At 38.3% G+C, this 25585-nt stretch overlaps 1 long non-coding RNA gene across 2 annotated transcripts in view; it reads left to right on the plus strand.

The window, feature by feature from the left end:
- Positions 1-18961, plus strand: part of LOC111934685 (uncharacterized) — a 41283-nt gene extending 22322 nt beyond the window's left edge. The window contains exons 3-6 of one of the 2 annotated variants that reach the window (XR_015275469.1): positions 6715-6819; positions 8656-8822; positions 10355-10412; positions 16423-18961. This is a non-coding gene — a long non-coding RNA (uncharacterized LOC111934685). The remainder of the gene's footprint in view (positions 1-6714; positions 6820-8655; positions 8823-10354; positions 10413-16422) is intronic. The other variant, XR_002867379.2, reaches the window with a different exon arrangement.
- Positions 18962-25585: the final 6624 nt, after the last annotated feature.

Consider the following 25585-nt stretch of genomic DNA (forward strand, 5'->3'; position numbering starts at 1 on the left):
AAATGGGGACTGAGTGTTGTGCATAGAAATTTCATTCACATTGTGAGAAAAGTTTCACAAGCGCTTCAAAACTGGGTACTGGCTCAGAGCTGGGAAAGTTACCAGAATGAATAGTGCATTGAAGTGAATGCTAGGAGGCCCATTTCTTCAGAGAGAAATTATTTGGGAATATTTATAGTGAACAAGTGAGCAGGTGAGAGTACAGTCATTAAAATGTATTTAGATATTGCACTTTTGAATGTGTGGTTTGACACAGGGCAGCACAATCAATTTTCCCAGAAGCAAGGCAGAGGGAAGATGTCACATTTACTGTCGAAGAGCATCACAGTGCACTAAAATCCTTGTGTGGCACTAAAAGCACTGCTCACATTGAGCCAGGTAAATGCTTCTGCTGGTGATGAAGAACAGTCAGTTATGCTACCTATAATAAAAACAAGTTAGTCTCCATAGGCAGAAATTGGCTTTATAAATCCATAGGAAGCAGCTCAGTGTTTCTCACGTTGTCAGGCAGTGCAAGGCTGGAAAAGGCAAACAGCAAAGCTCTCTGAACGAGGAAAGCTTTGTGGCCAGCAGTAAATGGCAACACAGGGACACAGGCAGCTGTTAAAAAGACGTGCTCTCAAACACTGAACTGCATTATTCATGTTGACACTAACTACCAATGACTGCTTCACAGCTGAAGGTACCAAGGCACGGCCACACAGCTGAGCTTCTCTTCAGAGGAATTCAAGGGACAACAAAGGAGTGATGGAGAAAATAATTAGGGCAACTAAATAGTTCTGCTACAGGAAAGTGACACAACTCGAGGTTTTTTTTTCAAGTGCTCAGGTGATTTGGGGAGCACAAAAAGTGAAAAGTTCAGGCAGAAATGAAGACTTAAAGCCTTTTACTAGGAATTGTTAGCAGAAGGGGAAAAATGACCTTATGAGGAAGGAGCTGGGGAAATTTGGAGTGGTAGGGTGGGAATGAGGTTATAAAGATATTTACAGCATTAAGCATAGCACAGAGCCATGAAGTAATGCTTAGGTTAATAAATACTTGTGTACTTTACCTTTGTCCCTAGCAGGTTCTGTTGTATGAGTTAGACAACAGGGAGAATCCACATACATTTTTATTTTAGTCACAACCTGAGCATTAATGAGTGTCATGAGAGGGGGAGGAATCCCCCTCCTAATTATGGCTTAGTGTGTTTGACTTCTGAGAAAAATCTCAACATTTTCATTAACTCAGGTATATCCCAGCTGCCTGTGAGTAACAGACATTCACCATAACCAAATATTCACCGAGGACAATGTTGACCTGTGGCATTTGCCAGTTGTTTTTCAGTCTGGTTAAAGCTTAGGGATTGATTTATGATTAAATTTTTAATCAACACAAATATTATACATATAATCAAAGAATGGAAGGTTTCCTGTAGTTCCTGTGCATGCATTGTGGTGATTCCTTTCACAGGGTGCACAAATGAATCTTTTTTGTTGGAATACTGTGACACTACAAACTGATTTGTGCTGGGAACTGGGGATGGACTGCTTGGGACCAGAGCTAAAGGCTTCTCCATAAGCAGGCAAAAGTCATGTGGAGTTTATTTAACTTTATTTCACAACATTGATAATCTTTCATCTTCTAGTTTTCATGTTGCTAGGTTTAGATATGTGGTCGTTTTTTTTTTTTTTGTTTTGGATTTTTTTAGGTGTTGTAGCTACATAAATGACTGAGCCCAGGGGATGGTGATGCTTTTAATAAGTATAAACAGCATTACTTAGGTAGGAGGTTTATTTTATAAAAATCATTCATACTTTCAGTACTGACTTGTTCTATAAAATAACTTATTTATCAGAACAGGTAAGAAGACCTATTCTCCTTCTGGTTGTCCTTTTTCTTGCCTAAGGTGAAAGCAGAGTGCAAACTGGAACCTTAATGGGTGTTTAACCATAGTAACTAATTAATACAAATAATTTATGTGACTTATTTTTTGTGCAGAGATTCCAGTTGATTCCACTTAAACTGGCAGACTGTGTATTTTGATATTATTTTCTTCCATGCTTAATCCTTGAAACCTTATACTGTGATGGTTTGTTTATCAAAGCAAATATCTCTGGAGAAGAAGAGTTATGCAAGTTACACAAATTTTAACTATCCCACTTGATGAGTGGGAAGCATGTGAGAAAGTAGGAAGGGCCCACTGTAGACCAGAGGACAAGGTGTCACTCTGCTTTTATAAATAAATTAGAATTATTCAGTTAAAGAAGTTGTCTACTTACAAATATAGTAGTGTGAGTACTTCCCAGTAGTGTGCTCCAATTTCTTGAAGGCCTTTAGTGGGAATTCCCTCAAACAGATCCCAGAAAAACAAAATTGTTCCTGTGAACTACAGCAGCAGTTTTCTCCAGCATTCTGGAGCTGAGTTAATTCTAAACTGACTAATAAGAGCTTCCAGGGAATCTTTGTTCGTGCTCACATGAAGCAGCTCACTTGTGATGATGAGTAGTGTGCACGTGAAAAATTGTTTTGTTTATATGGGTGGAAACTCATCACCTCCATCAAAATTTACAGATTCTACAAACCAAACAGACTCATCCAGTCTGGAAAATTTCCAGTAGTCAATGGTAACCAAACCATATAACGGTATTATGGTAAATAGGAAAATGGTAATATAGTGAGATGTTGATAAACTCCCTGTTCAGAGAGTGTGGAATCAAAGGGTAGGACAGCAAAGTGGAAATATTTACTTTGTGCCTCACTGCTGTCATTGCAAAGTGAAGTTCTCCTCTTATTGATATCAAGAAATTTTACAAAGAAATGATATATTAAGAATAGGGAACTTTATTCTCAGGTAAAAAACCTGAGAATAAACTGGAGTTACTTTTTAATCTGGAAGAGGGGAAGAGAAGAGAAAAACCTTCCACTAGGCTTGTAAATGGAATTTTCTGGACAAAGCAGAAGCTTTTGGTATTGGCTCTTTTCATTTTGATGATATTTGAGTGAAATTTCTGCTGTTTTCAGGTCTGATTTTTGGAATGACCCAGTTTGTTATGTTTTGTCTGAAGGAACTGCTCTCTCAGACACTTTGCCTGCCTTCCATCAAGCTCCATGATGAAACTAGAGGCAAACATGACCTGGATCACAGCACTGAGAGGGTCTGATGCCAAAGATGTCTTTAATCATCATTGAATAGATAAGGGCACAGGAGAAAATATTTTCAGTTTATATATGGCCACAGATGACCAAAGTAGTTCAAAACTATCTATTATACGTGGCACTCCTTAAGCATCTAGAAGGTTCTGTATGTGCTACCACTTAATTTCTCATTTCTTTTTTCTCTTTGAAGATTTCAGAAGTCTCCAAAGGAACATGTACTAGATTTGTCACTTAGAGTTAGACTCTAACAACACTGGAAAATATAGCTTGGATTTTTTACAAAGTCTTGGAAAGTGTCTGTGAAGGCTGAAATCCAAAACTGGCAGCCAGTTTCTGCTTCTGTCTGTTACTTCTACTGTGACTGACTGAGAGATGCCCAGGAAGCCAAAGATCTTTTTCTTCTCTTAGAATTCTTTCTTTCACCAGCTTATTTAAAAATGTTTTAACTATAGATTGATTTAACAAACTCAGGATGCTCAGAGCTGGAAGCATTCTGTTAATTTTAGCACTGATTTAGTTTTATTTGGTATTAAGCTGTATGTAAAAGTAGGCTGGGCACAACAATACTTAAATAATTAGATATTATAGAGGCTTCCATACATTTTACTTTTACAGGAAAATAATGTGTTGGTTGCCTTTATATTTAAAAAATTCTCAACTGGTTGCAAGAGAAACCTTCATACAATATTGGAACTGGATGATCTTTAAGGTCTCTTCCAGCCCAAGCCATTCCATGATGCATGGATGAACATTGTGAGGGCACATTTAAGCAGATTATATGTTCCCTACTCTGAATGGATGTCCAGCTTTTTAAAGCTCCTTATTAAACTGTTAAAACATACATTACATACAAGTGGAACAGATTATGTAGAATTCCATTGTTGCTAAAACAGTGGTGGATTAATCACATAGGAACTCAATTATATCTTGTAATTCATAGATTTCTGCCTTGTATCATCAGTTCATGAATATTTGATATGCCAAGCATGCTTCATTGAAATAACTAATTGCAAATGCTGTGATTTATTGAACAGACTTTACTGGAGTTTTAATAGAAATATCCATTCCAAAGTAATTTGAACACAGATTGTGTGTTTGCTTTTTAGAAATTCCATCCACTATAATAAATTTGCTGCTTTAATTGCATATTAACCTTTGAGAAATCATACCTCTGGGAAAGCCTCCTACTGGAATATACACTTGCTGAATTTGGTGGTGACACACTTGCAGGCAACTGCTGTGGCACAAAAGCATAATTTGCTCTTCTGATCATGCTGGATCCAGACTTTTTAGTCTGTAGGCATTTTTATAAGGCCTCAACTTCTAACAAAGCTTCTTCTAGGCTGAGTTATGTGATAACATTTATCCTCTGTTTATGAGCAGGGGGGAAAAGTCTGTAACCTGCACCTGGAACCTAAAGAATCTCATGGATTTTCTTTTCTGGGAGCTCTCTTCTTTTTTTCTGGCTTCATTAAGATTTTCAGATAAAACCTCTATTTCAAATGGGCAAAAAAAATAATGTTGCATTTGAAATGAAGAGCACATGAACATTCCTGAGCCTTGCACGTGGGAAACAAGGAAACTCTGGAGTCTTGCCCAACATGCAGGACTCTGGTACCTGGTTTTTGTAACAAGGTCAAAGAAAAGTACCAGCAGCAGGAACTGGAAAAGAGTTTCTGTTTAAAGACCAGGGGGCCTAGAACTGACTTTGGAGAGAGCTCCTGTCTCTTTGCCTCTACCAAAGGAGGTGTCTGTGGAAATTTGGTGCTTCATTTATGCCCTTGAAGGTCTCTGATTCCTGGAACCCTATGGAACTCAGGATTTAGGTTGCTGCAAGACAGTTTCATTAAATCTGGACATGGTGTTTGAGGAAAGTCCTTTTTTGTCTGGCTGAGAGATGCTCAAATACTGCTTTTTATGGAATTTAATGGTGAAACTGCTGTTGTATAATCACACAGATTGTGCTTATTATAAAATTTACCATCACTTTGAGTAGGCTGAAATATTTTAATTCTTCCTCCACCCAACTGAATTGAGATAGTGCTGGTGTGACCTGTGCAGCACTCTGATTTGGGCTGCTAAAGGGTGACTCTCCCAAGAGCAGACTTTGCTATAGTAAAAAAAAGAGAGAAAATACATTCAATTCATAAGGTGTTTGTTGGGGTCTTTCCCAAGCTTTTACTGCAATTCCTAACAATATACAATGATTTTTGAGGGAGTTGTCCAATTTTCTGGTTGTGTTAAGGTGTGCACTGGTTAATTTTATAAGATTTAAAATGTTTTTTTAACTTGCTGCTGAAAGTTCATGGTTTTACTCTGCCATTCTCATCTTCCTTTTCTTTTTTTTTTTATAAATATCAGGACACAACTAACAATGTATTTACTGGACTAATTAGCCAAGGAGATGTGGAGAAGGGATGTTATTAATGTATTTTACCCCTTCATTCTTCCTTTCTGATGAATGAAAGGCACTTGGTGGGGCCCAGAGACAAGACATGAAAGATGCAAAGGATATGTGGATGTGAATGGTTGATTCCTGCAAGTAAAATTAAAAATAATAGTAATCATTTTAAAAAAGGGAATGAAAGATTATTCAAAGCCACATGAAAATCATTGTAAAATAACATAAGAAAGGGGAAAAAATTCAAAATTTTAACCATATATCTTTATTGATACAATACTTTGTGAGGATACAAGTTGGGAGACAGATAAAATCAAGGTGAGCCATTGCCATTTGTCCTACCCATAAATGGGGAGCATTTTGAGAAGGCAGAGAGGTGGAGGAGAGTCAGCTGAAAAGGAGTTGTTAAAAGAGAGGGAAACACTGAAAACTCCAGCCTGAGCTTCTCAAATTTTTTGAAATATTATGTTCTGGTACATAAATTAAATCTTTCACAAAATTTTTTTGGTTCTAATCCCAGCCCCCTGGGTTGACATGTCAGAAACAAAAGTAACACTGACTAAAGAGTCTGCAAGCCTGTCATTCTACTGTTATTAAATATATTTAATGAAGAGTAATTATAAAAAAACTTCATTTGATTGTTGGTTGAACTGTTTGACTGTTGTGGTAGAATACATAAATATAAATCTACTTGGCATGCAATTAATTCAAACTAGAAAGGCAGTAGGTACATGACCACATTTCTATTGTTACATTAGATTCCTGAGGATAATTAATTTAACCATTTAATTAGCACTTAACTACATATCTAAAACTCTGAGCTACTGAACTTGCTAATTGATTTGTTGCAAATATTTGTTAAATAATGATTAAATATCTAAAGACTTTTGATCAGTTTTTAAGTTCAAATGTTGAGCAAGTTTAGTGCTGTGTAATATATAACTCTAGGTTACTCAAGTGCAATGAAAGAATACTGTTAGCTGCTAAAATTTAGATCATATGCCTGAAAATTTATCTTTTGTTTTCAAAGTTTTCTGAAAACTGATGGCCTGAATAAGCCTGAAGTGAAACAGTTGTGGGCTAAAGGGGATGGCAAGAGGAGAGAGGAGATGGTTGGACCATTGTTTTTACAGTAAAAAAAGGGGTCTCCTGTGATATTGTTTTATTGTTCCTAGGCCAGACATTCAACAAGTACACAAATACCAGCAGTTCAAAACTCAAGATTTGGATTGTTTCTGTCAGAAACAACTGAACTGCGTGTGCCCTGTCCCCTGGGAAAGGTAATTGTTGGGGTGAGGTGCTTTGTGCCTCCTCTGGAATGTTTTCCTGCCAGCTCTAGCCTGCTGAGGTTGGTGCTGGAGCTGCATTGCCTGCTCTGTGCTGCTCCTCTGGGGAGGAGGAGAGCTCCTTCACATGTCTGATCACCAAACTTTGGGCTCACCTGAGGTGAATGGCTCATAGCCTTTGTTTTCTTGACTATTCCATCAGTGTTATTCAAAGTGGAATTGAATTGCTTGAGCCTCAGAGGTCAATTTTGCCGGGATGTAATAGAGCCTGACACACCTGGCAAGGATTGGAAACCTAATTTGAAGGCTGAGTTGAGAATTAGTCAGAGGGAAGGCTTAAATCTGAAATGTTTTGGTTCAAAGACGAACTAAACCCACTCATTCTTCTTCATAACTTGTTGCAAACGTTATATTCCATGATTCATTATATCCAGCAAGAAATCTAATTTATAGATCCTATATTGACTTCTGCAGCAGTCAAGAAGCTCAATTATTTAGCTAATTGAAACATCTCTGTTTTGCCATCCTGTGATAGTGTCAGAACAGTAAAGTTCATTAAAGCAACAAAGCAAACCTTTTGAAAAGGGAATACAATAATAAATGAAAAAGATCTGGCAGACTGTGCATGATTAGGTTTAAAGGCCAGATTCTTTTGATGATAATTTTTTTCTTTAAGCACTAGATTGTGTTTTCCCTCTTTGCCCTTTCCCACTATTTTACTTGATGGCTGGCAGTAGCACCTTTCTTACATGCTCCTGCAGCTTCATGGGTATTAACTTCCTAGTCTGAAAATCTCCAAATCTTTTTGTTTGCACTTATCTGAAAAGTAGAATATGTGGCTCCAGTGTGAGGTGTCCCCATCAAGGTTTTTAGCTTACTGTCAACTGCTTGAAGAAATGCTGGGCAAATTTAAAGGGAAACAGTAACGTGGTAAAGGAGGCAAAATTAATTTTTCAGTAGAAAATTGTACAAAATGACCAGCTGAGCAGCAGAGCATAGGTGATGAGTATCTGTTGGTACTCCTGCATTAAATCCATTGCTTAAAGGCTTTTTTGAGAGGCTTGTGTTGTACAGATCACTGGAGAGCCTGGTCAGAAGAGCTCCATCACTGTTTTCCAGAGCAGGACTCTATTCCAGAGCTTCAGTGCCAGCTGCAAATGAATGTTAGCAGAGATTCAAGGCATCATGTCCCAGGAAATTTTTGTTTTTTCTAACATGTGCAGCAGCTTTGTGTTTTGGCTTTAGTTGTTGCAGACTTTTTTTAGATGAGCCTGGTAATGAAACACTTCTAAAATTTGAGAGATTTCTTTGCCTAGAGTAGGATATCGGTGTGTGAAATGCCTTTATTTTTATTTACTGCCTCAGGCAGTGAAGTAGAACTGCAGCTCTATGTTTTTTCCCTGATGGTTTGCATGCCACATCCTGGAAAATCTCTCTTAAGAGAGAGAGAAGTGGGAAGAGAGATTTGGCATCCTAGAACAGTTTCTTTCCTTTTGCTGGTATTTAAGGAAATTCAGGTGGCACAGTGATATGTGCTGGGCCCTGGTGTCACAGCAAAATTTCAGCTGTGATGTTACATATTTGTTCTGTGTTCTGGTGGGGGTTTTCTTATCCTGTAGATGTTGTTGGTTTGCCCTTAGGTGCACCAGAAAATTGGACTCCCCCTCCTAAAGAACCACCTTCTTGCAGCACTAAGCAGTGCAAAATGTGCATTGCCAGTGGCTCCTTGCACTGCGTGTGATTATTGCTGGTGGTAGAAAAAAATCAGAGCATCAAAAGCTTTTTGTGTGTGTGCATACAGTAATTTTGCTTTTGTTTTCTGAATTTTAGAGAAGCACACACTCATGGGATGGCCAGGGTTGGGAGAGACTTTAAATTCCAAGTCCCTGCCATGGGCAGGGATACCTTCCACGAGAGGAGGTTGCTCCACACCCCATCCAACCTGGAAACGAAAATCTACTTTACTTTAATGGAAAGACTGAGAGTATTTTACAGCTGTAAGTACCAGTGCTCCAACTTGTGGGATTCCAGGCTGTTATAAAATTTCTGCTAAAGAATGAGTTTTGTTTGGTGCAGTGATATTGTATTTCTTCCTTTCTGATCTTATTTATATATTATAAATATATATGTATATAAAATAAAAATTATTTATATAATATTTATATGTATAATAAAATGCAGTTATGCTTAACTATTTTCAGTGAAAGGGAATATTAACTTTTTTTTTTAAGTTAGGAATACTGAGGATTTTTATTTTTATGTGGAAACTGAAGTCTCAGTATCCAAAATCACTACTGTGTTCCATAGACTTCAGTAGAGAGCTAATTTATGTTCTCATCCTTACATGTCTTTAATCACTGAGAATACAGATTTTCCTTTATATTTTTTTAGTCTTACTTTTGTCCTTTCTCAAGGGTTGAAATTATTTTAACCTTCCCAATTTTTTGTCTTGTTCAGCCCCTCCTTTACACCCCTCCTCTTTTCTGCTGGCTGTATTCTGTGTTGTCCACTTCCTGAACTACTGTGATGCTCCTGCCTTCTTCCTGCTGTGTCAACTCTTCATACACTGAAACAGAGAGGCAATGATGGGCTAGAAGTCATTAATAATATTCAGGGTTTTCCAGATGAGAGCTGATGAAATTGCACCAGTGAAAGCTGCAGAAACAGAATGGTTGCTGTTTGGTGTGATGCCACTGCTGATGAAAAAATGAGGATTACATTGTACACAATTCTTGAAATCTGCAAAGCAGAGAGGAGTGATGCTCTCTGTAAATACCAGGCACACACTTAGTGCTGGATTTAGTGAAAGTCAGAGAATACCTTTCATGTGTACATATAAATGTATATGCCAATTCTCACAGAGAAGGCTGTAACCTAATCTGGCACTCCAAAAATAGTAAGCTTTTGTAAAAGTGCTGTACTTTATATTTAGTTCTGCATGCTGGGCTGTGATTTTTGTGGGAAAATTAGCCAGGTCTGAAAGGAATTTGGCAATCCTCTGTGAATTCTACCTCTAGAACATGCAGGAGTTGGGATCCTTGGGTCAGTCTAATTCCATGTACATAACATATGCATTCCTGCCTTGGATATCTGATCCTAACATCAGCTCCAGAGCTTCCTGAGCATGGCTGATTCTTTTTTCTTAATTCAGTTTCTAGTTATCATATTTACAAATTTGTTGCTTCTTTGTGTTTTTTGGTTTGTTTTTTTTTTCAGTGAGCCTGAAAAATGCAGGGGTTAACATTGTCTAAAAATCTCTTTCTAGATGGAACCAATGAGGATTCTGACTAACAGGTTTTTGTTCTTAATTCAGTGCCATGTAAATTCAAGGTAACCAGGGAAACCAAGAGCTTGCTATCCTTATATACTTTGCAGAGTGCTTTCTGGAAATAGTGTTCTCCAATCTGTCATGATCAGTATTCTTTGAGAACACGATAAATGAAAATAACACAGGTAAGAAGCAAGAAGACAGAACCATCTTATTGTGCAAGTAATCATGCAGTGCTCAAAACTTATAATTTCGTTACAGATTTACTGGAGGCGCTGGAAAATTACTAGATTGAAAAAAAAGCCCTGCTGAATGCAAGGTAAGATAGGGTGTGTCACAAATTCAGCCTTGGTGCTTGGGGGGATGCAAATAAAATGCTCTTCACTGGGAATCAGCTTTATCCTTGAACTCAGGCACAGTAACAAACATTTACTCTGCTTGTTTCTGTGGGTTTCCTCACACATGTTGTTGCAGACTTAGCACATGGGAGCCAAGAGGGGCAGATGCTTCACTTTTTTCCTGGTACATGGAGTTGTAGAGCAATTCCTCTTTCCTTTCCCTCCTGAATTTAGTGTGGCAGAAACTAGGGACAAGTTTGGCCTTGCTGAGGAGGGCATGGTGGATAATAAATACCCAAAGCAGGGTCCCTGTACAGAGTGGTGTTGCTGATTTTACATCTCTGTGATGCTTTTTGGTCCCTGGGTGAGTAGAAGTGTGTTCTCAATGCAGGCAGATTTGTGCATATAATAAAGTGTAAGCATTTGCTGTATCAGAAACATAAAGTGCACTCGTGCTTAGACATTGAATTCAGATTCTACCTAATCAGTAATGCCAAACCAATAGTAACTATGATTTTGATTTTTTTTTTTTTTGAGGGTGTGGTGTGTGTTTAACAAATAAAAGAAGAAATCTTTACCTACTTTTAGAAACAAGCTTTTTGTTTAATATATTATTCCTGGAGAGCCAGAGGGCTTTTTTTGTGGTGGGCTTCAGGATGGCCTTCACCATGTAGGTAGTGTTGTTTCCAGAACAGTGGCAAACTCAATTCTGGGATCTGACATTTAGATTTCCATCTCTCTGCTGTTAACAGATATGTGCTGTACTGTCTCTAAAATTAATTGTGAATCCTACGAAGAAATGTAGAAAATGTTTCAAAACAAATTAAAAATTAATGACAAACCAAGTCAGATTTTTCATTTGTGGCTTGTATCCTTTCACCTCCAGAAAACTAGAAGCCATCAGAGAAATCAAGCATTAGATTCTAATTTGGAGTGACTTATTGAAAGAAAATAATCACTAAAAAGCTCTAATGATATTTTCTGACAGCTCCCTAACTCCTACATGTTGCTAGTAAGAGCTGCCTCGAGCTAGCTAAGAGCCCTGGCTCTCACCTAAGTCAAAGAGCTGCATGGCCTGTGATCATGTAGAAGAAATGATTCCTTTAAAAACACAGCTGGAGATGGTTTTTGGTTGTTTTCTTGGTTTATTTTTTGTTCTTGCAGCATGTGGTAGAATCACAGCTGCTGGTTCTGCCATTCATGTTCTGTTGCATCCATTGCCCAACAGCAATATAGAATAAGTAGGCAAAAATATAAGTCTTACATTGTATTTGCAAAGAAAATCCAGTACAAGCCAGTGATTCAGATCATTGCTTGTGTCTGTTATGTGCCAATCAATGTCTTGGGCACACCAAAATGAGGGGTTTATTCTTTCACCTTAAACTGCCTTCACCTGTTAAAAAATAAGGGGCTAAAAAGGGTCTGTGGAGTTAATTTCCCATGTGGAATTGCTGTAAATTATGACAGCAGTAAGTAGGAAACATGTTTTTTTATTAATCTAATATTAATGAAAGGCCACCTACTCCCAGAGTCTTGCTACCTTTGTTCATGTTTAATAGATGTGTTTGCACTATTTGAAGTCTTCATTTGCATCTGAAGATGCAAAGGGGGGGCACCCTTCAGTGGTGTGTAATGATCTTTTCTTTGGACCAACAAAACAAGGACCAAAGAAGGAATCTGAGAACTGAAATCATACCTGTCTTGCCAGAAAGATACAAGCTGCTTAATTAACTGCTGAAAACATTCCTGTTATTTGTGGCTCATGTAAATTCCAGTCAGACCTGCTGAGCTGGGCAGGACAGTATAACCCAAGATACAGTGCACAAGCACACTTAAAAGGGAACTTCAAACTGTACCCAGAGTGGAAAAGGTCTGAGATGAGGCTGCACATCTGAATCTCTTTTATTACCTGTATTTAGGTACAACAGAGCTGGGAAGGGTCTGGAGCCCCAGGAGGGGCTGAGGGAGCTGGAAAGGGGCTCAGCCTGGAGAAAAGGAGGCTCAGGGAGCCCTTGTGGCTCTGCACAAGTCCCTGGCAGGAGGGGACAGCCGGGGGGGTCGGGCTGTGCTGCCAGGGAACAGGGACAGGAGCAGAGGGAACGGCCCCAGGCTGGGCCAGGGGAGGCTCAGGGTGGACAGCAGCAGGAATTTGCCCATGGAAAGGGAGCTCAGGCCTTGGCAGAGGCTGCCCAGGGAGCTTTGCAGTGCCCATCCCTGCAGGTGTCCCAGGAAGGGCTGGAGGTGGCACTCAGAGCTCTGGGCTGGGGACAAGGTGGGCATCGGGCACAGCTGGGACTCCGTGGGCTGGGAGGGCTTTTTCAACATTATTGTTTCTCTGACATGAGAAACATTTTACATATGGAACAGACAAAGCAGCAATATGTACTAGATAGTAAATGGGTAGAATAATCACCTTATTAGCCCTGTTCCATAGGAGCATTGATTGCTTTTTCACCCCATATCTACCTGAAACAATTACAAAGCAGCTCAGAAATCTACTTGGGCATTTTTAAAGCACAAGAAATGAAAAAAAACCACAGCTTCTTGAAATCTTTTCCCACCCAGTTTCTGTGATTCTGCTATTGTGGCTGACATCCACACAGAATTCTGCTGCTGTTAGGGTAATTAGAGCATTTAGGTTTATTAGTGCATTACCTAAAGGCCAATTAACATCTTGTAGCATATGAAGGCTATTTTAGCTGCCAGTAGCTTCTTCTTGATGCATTTTTTAATAATTTTCTTGTGCTGTGTCTCTGCAGGTGCTCTAAATGACCTGTTGGTAAGAAGTGGGTGCATTCATGTGCAGTGGGCTTACACTTGTCACATGGGACTTGGAACAAGGGGAATAGAAATGTGACAGTCTCTATCCCACTGGATGCTGCAGTTGGGGCAGCAGGCTGATATTCCTTTTGGGAAGGAGTTCTGTATTTATTTCAAAGCTGCAGGCAGAAATGACGTATTTTCTTTAGTTACTCACCCCACCCTAAGTGGTATCTTCATTTTTAAAGCGTTGATAAAAGATAAAATCTTGACCTTTTAAAGGAGACTTCTTAGTCAGCTTAGTAAATTTATTTTCACAGTTTGGTGCATCAGAAATAAGTGATGGCAATATTCTTTGCAACAACAAACAAAATGTGAGCTTTGCAACAGTTGCCCATGTTTTTCCAAGGTACATTGACTTGACACAAACCAGCCTCCACTCGCACTTGTCACACAGGAAAATGCCACATCCTCGCTGCGTTTTACTCCCCAAGTTGTACTTCCCATTTTATTACATGTAATGTTCTGGCATTTCAATCTATATTTTAAATAAGGAGAAGCAATATAAATACCCATGTCACATATTAAATCTTTCTTATGTAAATTTCTGCTGAAGTATTAATTTTTTAGGTAGGTTTGGCACCTCTTGTACTTGTTTGCTATTGGATTTTGAGAATTAATAATGCTAATTTTGAGGTAAGACATGATGCATTTTGTAAGGAACCTTGTCTAAATGATAACACACTCTAAAAGAAATATAATGCTAAACACAAGCCTATAATTTGTTTAATAAATCACATTTGTAGCAATTTTACAAATCATCATTGCTGTAGAGAAGAAATCAGCTATGCCCTTTTTAGATGGCATGTTAAAATGTGTCTATTTTTTAAGCCAAACCACCACATTTTTTGCATTCCACCCCTTCAGACTCCCATTCCTGGGACAAGCTGGAGTGTAAAGAACACCATCTTACAGGTTTGATGGAGAAAAAAAAAAAACCCTGCAGTGCCCTAAAGAAAAGCTCCCTGATGGGTGGCCTAGCTTTTCCTTTCTGGAGAGGGTTTTCCAGTGCTGTGGAGAGGTTGGGAATGCTGCTCCAAGGAAATAAGTGCACATTTTCAGACTGACACTGGTGGCACTAAAGCTTTGGGGCCAGTAGAGATCTCAGCAAAGGTTTTTGGAGGAATATTGTGAGTGTTCACCTTCCTGCAGGGAATGCAGAGGGAATTTAAGAAATATATCGTGCAAAACAGCAGCAGCAGAGATTGTTAAAATAATGCTGGTAGAATGGAATTTAATTGCATGTCAGAAAACCTGGAACAAAGGAACTTTTAGCTGTTTTCTGTGCAATATTCTACACTCAGCCTGCATTGCCAGGTCTCCGCAAGTCAGGAAAAGCCCCTTGTACGTCACAGACTCTTTGATGGGATTTGTTTGATAAGACAAAATTTTATGTTGCTCCCCTCATCGTAAACAGGAGGGTTGAAGCACAGAGGTATAAAACAAATCCTGCTGGGTGGAATCACAGGTTTTACCATTCCATATATCCTTGTGGTATGAGAAAAAAAAAACAAAAACAAAAGTGTTTCTAAAGCATGTAAAGGTAAAATAAGAGCAACTTGAAGTAGAAAACTGATTGCAGAGGTGGGTTGTGTTTCCATGTACTGAGAATTAAAGCATAGAGGAAGTGAGAGGGGAGGTGCTGCATTGTCCCCTGGGACTGAAGGAGACCCTGGGAGCTGTAATGAGGCACCAGAGCTCTGATAGCAGGTGATAAACTGTAAAGTGGAATATTAACTTCCTGGGATTTGAATAGAATCAGACTGAGTGAATAATGAGGCATTTCGGTAACAAGCGAGTGGTTTGAGCCAAGCCCTGAGAGTTCCAATAAAACATCCAGTTAAATTTGATCTCTCTACTTAAAAGAGGGGGAGTAGGGGTGGGGGAAGGAAAAAGAAAACTCTGCAGAAACCTCCAAACACCAGACAAGCAAAACAGCCAAGTTCTTTCTGTAGGCAAAGGAAAACAACCATTTTCATAGGATTCTCCACCTGTACCATCCTGCCTTGGAGAAGAACTATAAAGCTGCAGCTGGATCTTATTTTTTTTTTTCTTTATGCAGCAGCTAAACATACTCAAAGTCACTTGAAAAATGAAGCAACAACTTTCTGTAGCTGTTAGTTGTGCATTCCATGAAGATATCCTCAGCTTTGCCCTTTTTAGCTGGGTAATTTGCACTGGGTTAAACTCTCCTGTGGATTCCCCTGCTCTGTGGTTTGTCACAGCAGACCACTGTGCTTCCTTTGGAGCCATTTCACCATCCTAATTAAATTTGTGGTTAAGCTTATTCAGCTGTTATTTGCTTCATAGAATCAAACGTTTGAGAGTTTGGTGTCTGCTCATGAGAGCAGTAAAAGTAACTGCTTTCATTAAACAAAAAAAAAAAGAAGTTTGTTCTGTGGTTTGAAGTGCAAACATTATTACCAACTTCACTAGTAGCTGCTTATTTTAATAGAGAGGTGTAGCTGCTACAGTAAATGCTTAACTCTAAATTGCACACTTTTATAAAGGAGACCTGTTCAGTGGGAGTTCTTTGTGTTTCAGGGTAAAGGTTGAAAAGTTCTTTAAAAATATAGACTGAAGTAAAAGTTGTAATTTTTTTGATTGAAGTTGATTTTTGCTTTGAATGGAAATGTCTCAACTGTTTTCTTAAAAACTCTTGGAAAACTGTCTCACTCATGTTTTGGGGTGGTTTTCTCAGACCTTGCTTTTTTATTTCAGAAAAATAAGGAGGATTTTTGTTATACTAACACTATTTTAATTCTTAAAATTTTCAGAAGAAGTATTAAAAAAAATCCTTGTTGTCTTAAAACACTTCTAAACTGATTATTTGAGAGCCATTTCCCAGATCTGGCTTGAGGCTCAGCTGTTTGCATTCAGCTGATTGTCTGCACTGCGAGCAGCTTCAAGTTGGAATGATTTTTTTTTTAATGGAAGCATATAAATCCATATTCTTAAAGAGTAGAGAAACTATTCTAATGTTTGTTTGGTTTCAGGGATGGTAAGAAACAGGCTGTGCAGTTACTGAGATGAGCTTTTTATTCATAAAGTTATGATTCTAGGAGCTCATTGAAGCCCATATCGTATTTATTCATTGCTAGTGTGGGATTTATCTATTTATTACAATGGAGTTTTAAGTGATAATATTGTGTTTGTGATAATATTGTGCAGAGAACTGGAATTTGGATTAATGGTGAGGACAGTCCTTAAGCAGAGCTGTGGAAAGCTGGAGGAATGGCTCCAAGGATGGATGGCAAAGCACTCGAGGAGGCCGGATAAAATGATCTCTGCGTTCCAGACATGTGGCTCAGTTTGGCATCTAACACTTTCTCAAAGACAAATAAGTTCTATAATAGCCACTTCAAGAGCACAGCATGCAGATTAAGACATGTTTAAACACTGAATTTAAATATGCAAATCACAGGCTGAACATAAGCTGCTGTTTCTGCTTTTGTGTGGGCTTGTTTAGCTTAAAAACACACAATAGGCTGGGATGAATTAGGGTACCCAAGGGTAGAGTGAGGCACTGTGGTCCTGCAGGATGGGGATCCCTGAAGGGTATTAGGATAAGAATCTCTGAGAGCACAGGGCCTTGAGGAAGGGTCCTACTTCTTTCCATATTTTCAAGGAATTTAGCAAGCCAGAGAATCCCTGCTCCACTGCCCCAGCTTTTGGCCCCTAGCTTGTTTTGTGCTCCTTAATGTCAGGATTTTATCAGAAATTTCATGTTCAATGGAGATATTTCAGCAATATAAATAAATCAGTAACTGTTTTAATTTTAATTAATGGCTATCTTCTGACAAATAATTCTATTCTATTGAATTTCTATTGAAATGACTGCTACCTTAAGTACAAAAACCTCTGCATCAATTGAATCTCCTTCAAGAATTCCTTGAAGAAGAGATTCTTTCCCCTTGTAATGAAAACAGTGCCTTGGGAAGACCAAAGGGACTGTTTGGTCCTCAAAAAGGGTTTTTGCAAAGGAGTCTCTTCCACTTAGCCATGATCTGCATAAGCAGCAAGAGTAAAAATCTTCTAGAAATTGAAACAGCACTGCAGGTTTTGTCTAAATATTTTTAGCCAATAAAAATAAAATAGAAAAATTAAACCAAATAATTCTATGCAGACTTAGTACTGTTTATAAATCCAGAGTTTTCCATGTGTTACCAGATGTTTAATTTACCACGTCAGCTCTTGACATTTTTCTGATAAGTATGAAAGATAAATCTATCACATTTTTTTTCTTTTTAACTGCAATTGCATTTTCAGCATAGCATGCACTGAAATAATAGATTGCTTAGCAAAGTAAACACATGAAAATGGTGTTTAAAATTTCTGTGTAAGCAGTAATTAGGGAACTGCTTGTCAGTTTTAGAGCATTGTGAAATATTATGGCATATTGTGACTTTATTTTTACAGAATCTGTTACATACCTGTCACGTTAATTCAACTAGAAAGCATTCTTTATGACAATTCATATAATATCATAAAGGCAGCCAGTCATGTTTGTAACTGAATCATTGCATGTCTCAGTGTTGAAATTAAATTGGAAAGGAAAAAGAGAGTGCAAGAAGATTAAGCTCAGTATAAAACACATTTTAAAGGATGTAGATTTTAGTTTGCCATTCCTCTTGCAATCAAAAAAATTCTTAAGATGTGAACTTGCTCAATTAGACATATCTACACAAATTAATATTTTGCCTAGACTTGACAGAAGTGAGCACATGAACCACAGCAAAATACCCAGCACTGAGGAAAAAATGTGAAATTTCTGTTGTTGTTCAGTTCTTACAGGGCAAGAATACATTTATTGAGCTACTTTGACTGTGCTAATTTTTTGTTGCTCCACCTTTACTGTTGACCAAAGTGGGCTCATGGCTGTTCTCTCATACCAAGATCTAAGGTTTTTATGTAACTAGATTTATTTTTTTTTGTAAGTGATTGGATGGACCCCTGCAAGTTGTGTCCTACTGGAAATTATCTAAGGTTTGAAAAATGAACTTTATTTGCTGTCCTTGTGAACTGCAGGCTACACAGATGAGAAGGAATGATCATTTTTTAGCTTAGTCATTGAGGTTTTGGTTATTTTGAGGTTTTTTTTTAAGCTTTCTCAGGCAGTGCTTGGAAAGAATCCAGTTTGTGTGATTGGTGTCTCAAGCCTATCTCTTGATAAAAAATATGAATAGGTGTTATCTGTGCATCTTACTTGTTTTGTTTCCATCATTTACAGTTGTTTTTAGCAGTCTGTACATTGCTCAAACAGCACCAGGTGTCAGCTCAAGCATTTTTACTTCACCATATCTGTGTCATCTTATCTCCTAGGGCAGGGACAATAAAAGGGTTTACAACATTTCTGTGAAGTGGATGTCTTGGAAAAGCGGGCTTGCAATCTCTGAAGCTACTTTAAATAAGTTATTTGACTTTGTTGTGTCCTCACCACGTGCTGGAGTTGAATTACCTGGAGTTACACACAGCAGGTGCTGCTGGGCAACCTTATCACAGTTTGTAGCTGGCTCTTTCCCCCTGCAAAGCAGTTATAATGAATACTGTGTACTGAAGCATCCCTCTGCTGATTTGTTTCTATTAACATGGCCTAGTACAGTGATAGTCAATATCATTAAATATTTTTGGATATCCTTCCTGGATAAAAGTAACACAGTGGATATTAACTAAGCAAATAAAAAGGCTTTATGAAACATTGTTACATGGATATCCATGTACTTGTCTGGCTTTATTCCTCTCTGAAATGGTGCAGATTTTTTCCAATAATGTTTACCACAAGCTGAAGTGGTTTTTACACCAGTTCAAAACAGGAGCTGTTAATAACAGTGACAGTATCTACTAAAAGGAGCTATTGCTCACTTAAAGGTAGTTTAATATTCAAGATTACTTTTTTCTTTGCTTTCCATCTCAAAGAGTTGAGCATGTTGGGGATTCTTGGTTTTACTTCCAACTTTCAGATTTAATTTTTAAAAGTCTTGCCAATGTTTTCAATTATAGCAGGACTTTAACTTCTATTCCTCGTTTTGTGTCCGTTCCCATCGTGTTCCAAGGGACATGAGCTGATTTAAATGTTGTATTAATTAGCAAGAGAAGTACTTGGGAAGTGGAGACTGTGGCATTATTTTCTAAATTAAAACAGTGGATGTACTTCTATTTATATTTTATTTGATTTACTTACTGCTGTGTGCTGGGATGTTCAGCATAGACACCCAGCTTCAGTTGGACAGAATACAATCTTAATTAAATGATTCTGATAAAGCTGGTAGCTTTTGGGTTCAGATACTCTTATTTTTTCTGTCTGGTTTATAAATTTAAGACAGTTTTTTGTTGGCCAAGTGGGAAACCTTAGGAGATTGTGACTGCTGACTTTGAAGATCCCAATCCTGTAACAACAGATTTGGATGGTTCCTCAGTACTAATGACTGCTTTAGCATTTGCTCTCTTTTATGAAACATTAAAAAGAAAAGAAACCATGAATAAAGGCAGTGCTGTTTTTAGTTTCAGCTGAATGTACTCTCTCATAAAGGCAGGTAAGTTTTTTCCTGTTTGTTAAGTATTCTTGGCCACTAAACTATGCGAATATATTCTATATCATAGAATCATTTAGGATGGAAAAGACCCCTGAGATTGTCAGCCCAGATGTTAACATGGCACTGCTAAGAATACACATGTGGATATATTTACATACCTATACACACACAAGTATCTTACAGATTATCTCTATCTACATCTATATCTATATCTATATATATGTATGAGTTACTTATGTGAGGAACAGTGCATCTGGTGAGTTTTTGTTAATCCCTAATTTTAAATTGCAACCCTAGGACTGAAAAATCAGTTATTCTAATTAATTTTAATTTTTTTCTTAAATGAAGAAGAATGCTAGAGATTTTTTTCTGTGTGAATGGGGAAAATCTACCTACAAAGAAGCACACAACACACACACAGCTCCCCTCTGGCAAGATTAATGTCAAATGAAAATTGAGAAGTCACCCTGCAGATGTTTTGAGACGTGGCTCTCCAGGGATATTTGCTATAGATGAGGGGAATGACTGGAGACTGAAAGTCTGGTTGAAATTACAGCCCACATCAGGAATTCTCTGCAAAATTTCCATTTTATCTTTTGATAGCTGTTGAAGAAAAGATGTTCTAATAAGGCAAAACATTGGTCTTCTGGCAATGTAGGCATTGTCACAGAAATCACTTTTCCATTGTATTTTTTGAGGAGGATGCTTTGGGCTGAGTTCAGATGTATCTCTTGGCACTCCAGTGGGCAAAAAGAAATATTGAGAATGCTCTATTTCCTGTTTTCAGTTGATGAGGAAGGGGGAAAAAACTGGAGGACACAAATTTTCCTTGGTCTTTACTTACATGCTACTGCTCCCCTGAACTGCACTTTTTAATGTTAAAATGTTCCAATCCCCTTTTGTTCTGAAAAGCCAAAAGAGCTGCACCAAGTCCACAAGGATGGACATCTTACAAGCAAGACCAGCCCAAGTCTGGGGTCACTCCCTAAAGAGACAGTGCAGATAAAGCTTTCATAGAGGAGAAATGCCCCCACTGTGCTGGTGTAGGAAAAAATATGGGTTTTGTGTGCTTGTCAATGGGTGGAGAGGGACTTGGGTACAGATGTGACTTGGCACTCCATGTGACCAGAGAGATGGCATGGGAGTCATTCCTGGGACAGAAAAATAAATTACTCAGCAATAGAGATGATACTTCTTCCCCAGCCCTGAAGAAAGGATTTCAGCTTGATGGGAAAAAATTGCATGGCAAGACTCACTGTTTTCACTACTTGATGCTTCTCATTGTAACCAGGAGTCTCATTTCATGTGTTTTTTAAATATTTCAAATCAAGGTCCCTTAGCTGAAGATATTAAGATTGCCATCATTTCACAGAAGCATGTCCCTGCTGATGGGTAATTTTAAAATGTTCCAAACAGGTTTTCTTCTAATTTTTCTGGGTTTTCAGTATTCCTAAAATCTCCTGATTCCGTTCCCACTTCTGTCTTCTCAGATTTCATAAAGAGGGTGGTAGTGAAAATGCAATTAGAAGGATGTTGAAATTTAAGTATTAAATGAAATACTGCTTGTGTACTTTACTGTGATTATTTTTCATGCAATCTAATATTTTTCTGAATTTTATGAGATTTTTTTTTTCACTTGAGGATAAATTCTTATGTATAAGATAAGATATATAAGGTGAAGAGAGAAAATAAATTCCCTGGCCATAGGAATGTTAAGGCAACATATATTGGGGTAATATATTAGGGTAAGGTCTTACTAGATGAATATCTTGTAGGGAAAAGTAAACCCCTTCAAAGTAATTTATCTTTTAATTTTCTAGGAGTTTTGGATTGTGACAAATGGAATACTCTCTTTTTTTGTAAGTATGTAATTGGAACAATTTCACACATCTTTATTTTTAGTTTTCAAGAAGCTCTGATTTTGTTGTGTAACTAATGGCAGAATGTAGAAGGATTACAGTGGATTAATTTGCAGCAGCTGTTGTAACAACATCTTAATAGTTCCTGAGTATAAAGGTAGGACCTGTTTATCTCTTTTTAATTGTGTAAAGCACATATCAGCTGATAATAAATCTATGATGTCTAGATAGGCACAAAAGATGCTTCAGATATAAATTGATGTTTATAATTAACAGCTGTGGGCTGCAGATGATTTTGATCTTCCTTCTGCAGAAAATATAATGATTACACATTTGCTCTGATGTTCTTCCACTTTAGAACACAAATTTTGGTAAAAGTTTTGACTTAATAATTTTCTAGTATACTTCCTGACTGTGTGTTTTTAAGGGAATAAAGAACATGTTGAAGTTCTGTATGGAAACAACTGGATTTGAAAAGGGGTTTATTGGATTTGAAGCAATCACTGAACCCCAGGATGGGTTGGGTTTGGAGGAGCCTTGAAGCCCATCCATCCCACCCCAGCCATGGCAGGGCCAGCTCCCAGTGTCCCAGGAGCTCCAGCCCCAATGTCCAGCCTGGCCTTGGGCACTGCCAGGGATCCAGGGGCAGCCCCAGCTGCTCTGGGCACCCTGTGCCAGGGCCTGCCCACCCTGCCAGGGAACAATTCCTGCCCAAGATCCCATCCAGCCCTGCCCTCTGCCACTGCCAGCCATTCCCTGCCTCCTGGCCCTGCAGCCCTTGGCAATTGTCTCTGTCCAGCTTTGCTGCAGCTCCTTCAGGCCCTGCAAGGCCACCCTGAGCTCAGCCCAAAGCTTCTCCTGTGCAGGTGAACAATGGCAGCTGTGGCAGCCTTTCCTCTGAAATGATCATTAGGTCTGGTGCCACCAGTCATGTCCAGCAATGAAATATTCCTTTCTTAAATTTATGAAGATGCATATAAAAAACTTAATTTGTCCTTACAGTTTCTCATCTGAAACTGCTCTAAAAGGTGTTCCAGATACTGATAGCTCTGATTGTAGAAAACTCTTAATTTCCTGCTTAAATCCATGAACCCTAATTTGCCTTGTTCTTTAAGGGAAACAGTTTTTTAATCCTTTAATTTGCTCCATCCCTTTCTTCATCTGTCTCCTATAACTTGCCAGGGCTGTGTCGGTAACACCCCAGAGTTTTGCAGCATCCTCTGCAGGTGCACCCACAGAGCCCTGGGGACCCAGAGCCTCAGCTGGAGCTCACATCAGCAGGGAGGGTCTCAGTGCTGGGGCTGCCCCAAGGGCAGAGACACAAACAGGAGATGTGAGCCAGAAAATAGTTGCAAGGGGCTGAGCTCTGCCTGCTCACCTGTTTTATTATTACTGTATTATTATATAATTTATATATATATATATATATTAAAATAAAATAATAATTAAAATAAATTATATTATTATAAATAATATAATATGAATATATTATTATATAATACTATATTCTTATTTATTGTCTGTCCTGGCAACAACAGAACAGGACAAGGAGTTACCAAAGACATAACACCTATAAAAAATCCTCTCTGTGTGGCAGGGCAGTGACACGGTGTGTGCACACCTATCATGGCTCATTCCCATTTAACATCCCTGCTGAGGCAGGAACAAATCAGGGTCATTTTCTGTTTGCCCCACTCTATTTGAAATGATGTTTTGGCACTACACTTTCCCATAGGATTGATTCCAATACCTCTGTATCTAATTCAATGCCTTGTTTTTAGCATTACAGCATGTGCAAATGTGGTTTGTTTTTAAGGATGGTTTCTAATGCATCCATCTCCCTTTTCTCCACAGAAATTTCTCAATTTCTGATTGATGACATCTTTGGTACAGCCTAGGATTTTTCTTAGTTAGCTGAATCCTCTTGACTTTTATACTTATGGCTTTGATTCCCACTCTGCATCTCCAGTCATGGAGATAATCCAGTTCATTTGCCATGGTATCTCATTTCTGCTCCTTATTGACAATGGTCCTAACTTTGTTTTAGCAGTGCCCATCTGTTCCTCGTGCCAGGGCAATACAAAGAAAGTACTAAAAAGATGGGTTTCAAGTTAAAGTTGATTCTTCCATTTCAGAGCATGCTAAGGATTTAATTTGACATTTTTCATCCTAAATAACATCAAAATCTCTTTTTTTTTTTTTTTTTCTTATGTTGTCTGAGTGGTTATTGCATGTAAAACAATGCAATATGTGAGACATGCAACTTTCAAGTCATAAGTCAGAATAAAAAAAACCTTATTTTCCTATGTTACTACCGTATAATATATGAACATAGATGTAACATTTAGAGAAAATTCACTTCCTTTCTGGTTGAATTGTTATCTTGAAAAATATTAATGCTCCAATTTGCAGAAAAACTCAGCTACTTAAACAGCATAATGCCCTGTAAGCACTAAAATAACATTCAAAGAACATTGCAAGCAGCTCTTTCATGCAGGTTTGGTGCATCCTGAATATGTATTTTTCTTTGTCTCCACGGTCAACACATTATTCACTATAATATTAACAGTGGCAGAATTACCTATTGAGATACAGGTGATGAAAAAGCTAGACCAAGTGAAAACTGGAAATAATGGGAAAAAAATAAAATAAAAAGATTAGTGGCTACAGGGCTGGCTTTCATGACAGATTTCTCTGTCAGCTCGATGTTTTCTCTGTTGGACAGGGTAGACTTTTGATTCTGAGGGTATTCAATGCAATATTGTCAGAATGTCTAAAACCCTTAGGGTGGTAACTGTGAACTCACTTTGTGCAGGAGGCAGAGTTCATGTGTTTCTGATGTGTGTTTGGGTCTTTTGGGGAATATTTACTATGCAATGTCTGGTGGTTGTGTGCTCTGGGGAGGGATTGAGTGTCACTTTTTGTTTCTCGTTTTGTTTTGGTTTTTTTTGTTTCTTGTAAAGCTGTGTTTCACATTATCTCATTCCCCCAAAACAAATTCTTTGTGTCTTTCCAAAAATGCTGCTTTGGGATCATTAATTGTGGCAAATTTCAGAGTGGCTGTTGAAATACACAGACTTTGTGCAAATTCCCTGTTGCTGGAAGCAGCTGCCTGGTACCTCCCAAAGCTCTGCTGGCCTTGCTGTCCTCTGTTACTGTGGGTTAGAGTCAATATTATTGAGTGACACAGTGGCACAGTGTGGTTGTGGATTTGGCAGCAATGGCAAGCTGCTTTTCCTCACCTTGGGTAGTATTTGGTAATCTCAGCTTGGAGCTCTTGATTTCTGGGAAAATGCTCCTAATGTAGCACAGGGGTAAGAGGTTCTACAAGCAGTTTGCCTTCAGTTGTGTTCAGCTTCTAAATCAGCTAACCCTATAAAATTGATCACTTATCAATCAATTTATTAATTCCATTCTCAAACCATTTGTAATTGCTTTGCAACTCGAGTGGGTTATGATGTAAATATAATTAGCTTTTTCCTAAATGAGCAAGGCTGGCATTGACCTTTGATACAGCATTGTAATTTCAGACAATATTTTCAAGTTTATGGCAACCTTTATTCATCACCATTGCAACCCAGAGCTAAACAATTTCCCCTCCAGTCATATTATTAATGTGGCTTTCTACTTAAATGTCCCAGTGTAACCTTCTGCTAATTAACATATGCACAGAAAAGTTTATTCTGGGTTTTCAATACTTGGCCTCTGGCTGTCTCAGATGTCTGTATGAAAATCCCTTAAAACCAGGAGAGGATGTTTGTGCTGTGGGTGTGGTTGGGGTTTGGTTTAGTTCTTTCTTGACAACACCTAAAGTTCATTACACACTTCCAGCTTTGCAGTAGAGATTAGGATAGAAGTATGAATCTGTGTTTAGAGACAGATGTGCTCAATGCTGCTGCTCTCCATGAAAACTTTGTTATTTCAGAAGCAAAGATTGCAATT

The sequence above is a fragment of the Cyanistes caeruleus genome, chromosome 12, assembly GCF_971803275.1.
Source record: "Cyanistes caeruleus chromosome 12, bCyaCae1.hap1.1, whole genome shotgun sequence".
NCBI classification, from domain to species: Eukaryota; Metazoa; Chordata; class Aves; order Passeriformes; family Paridae; genus Cyanistes; species Cyanistes caeruleus.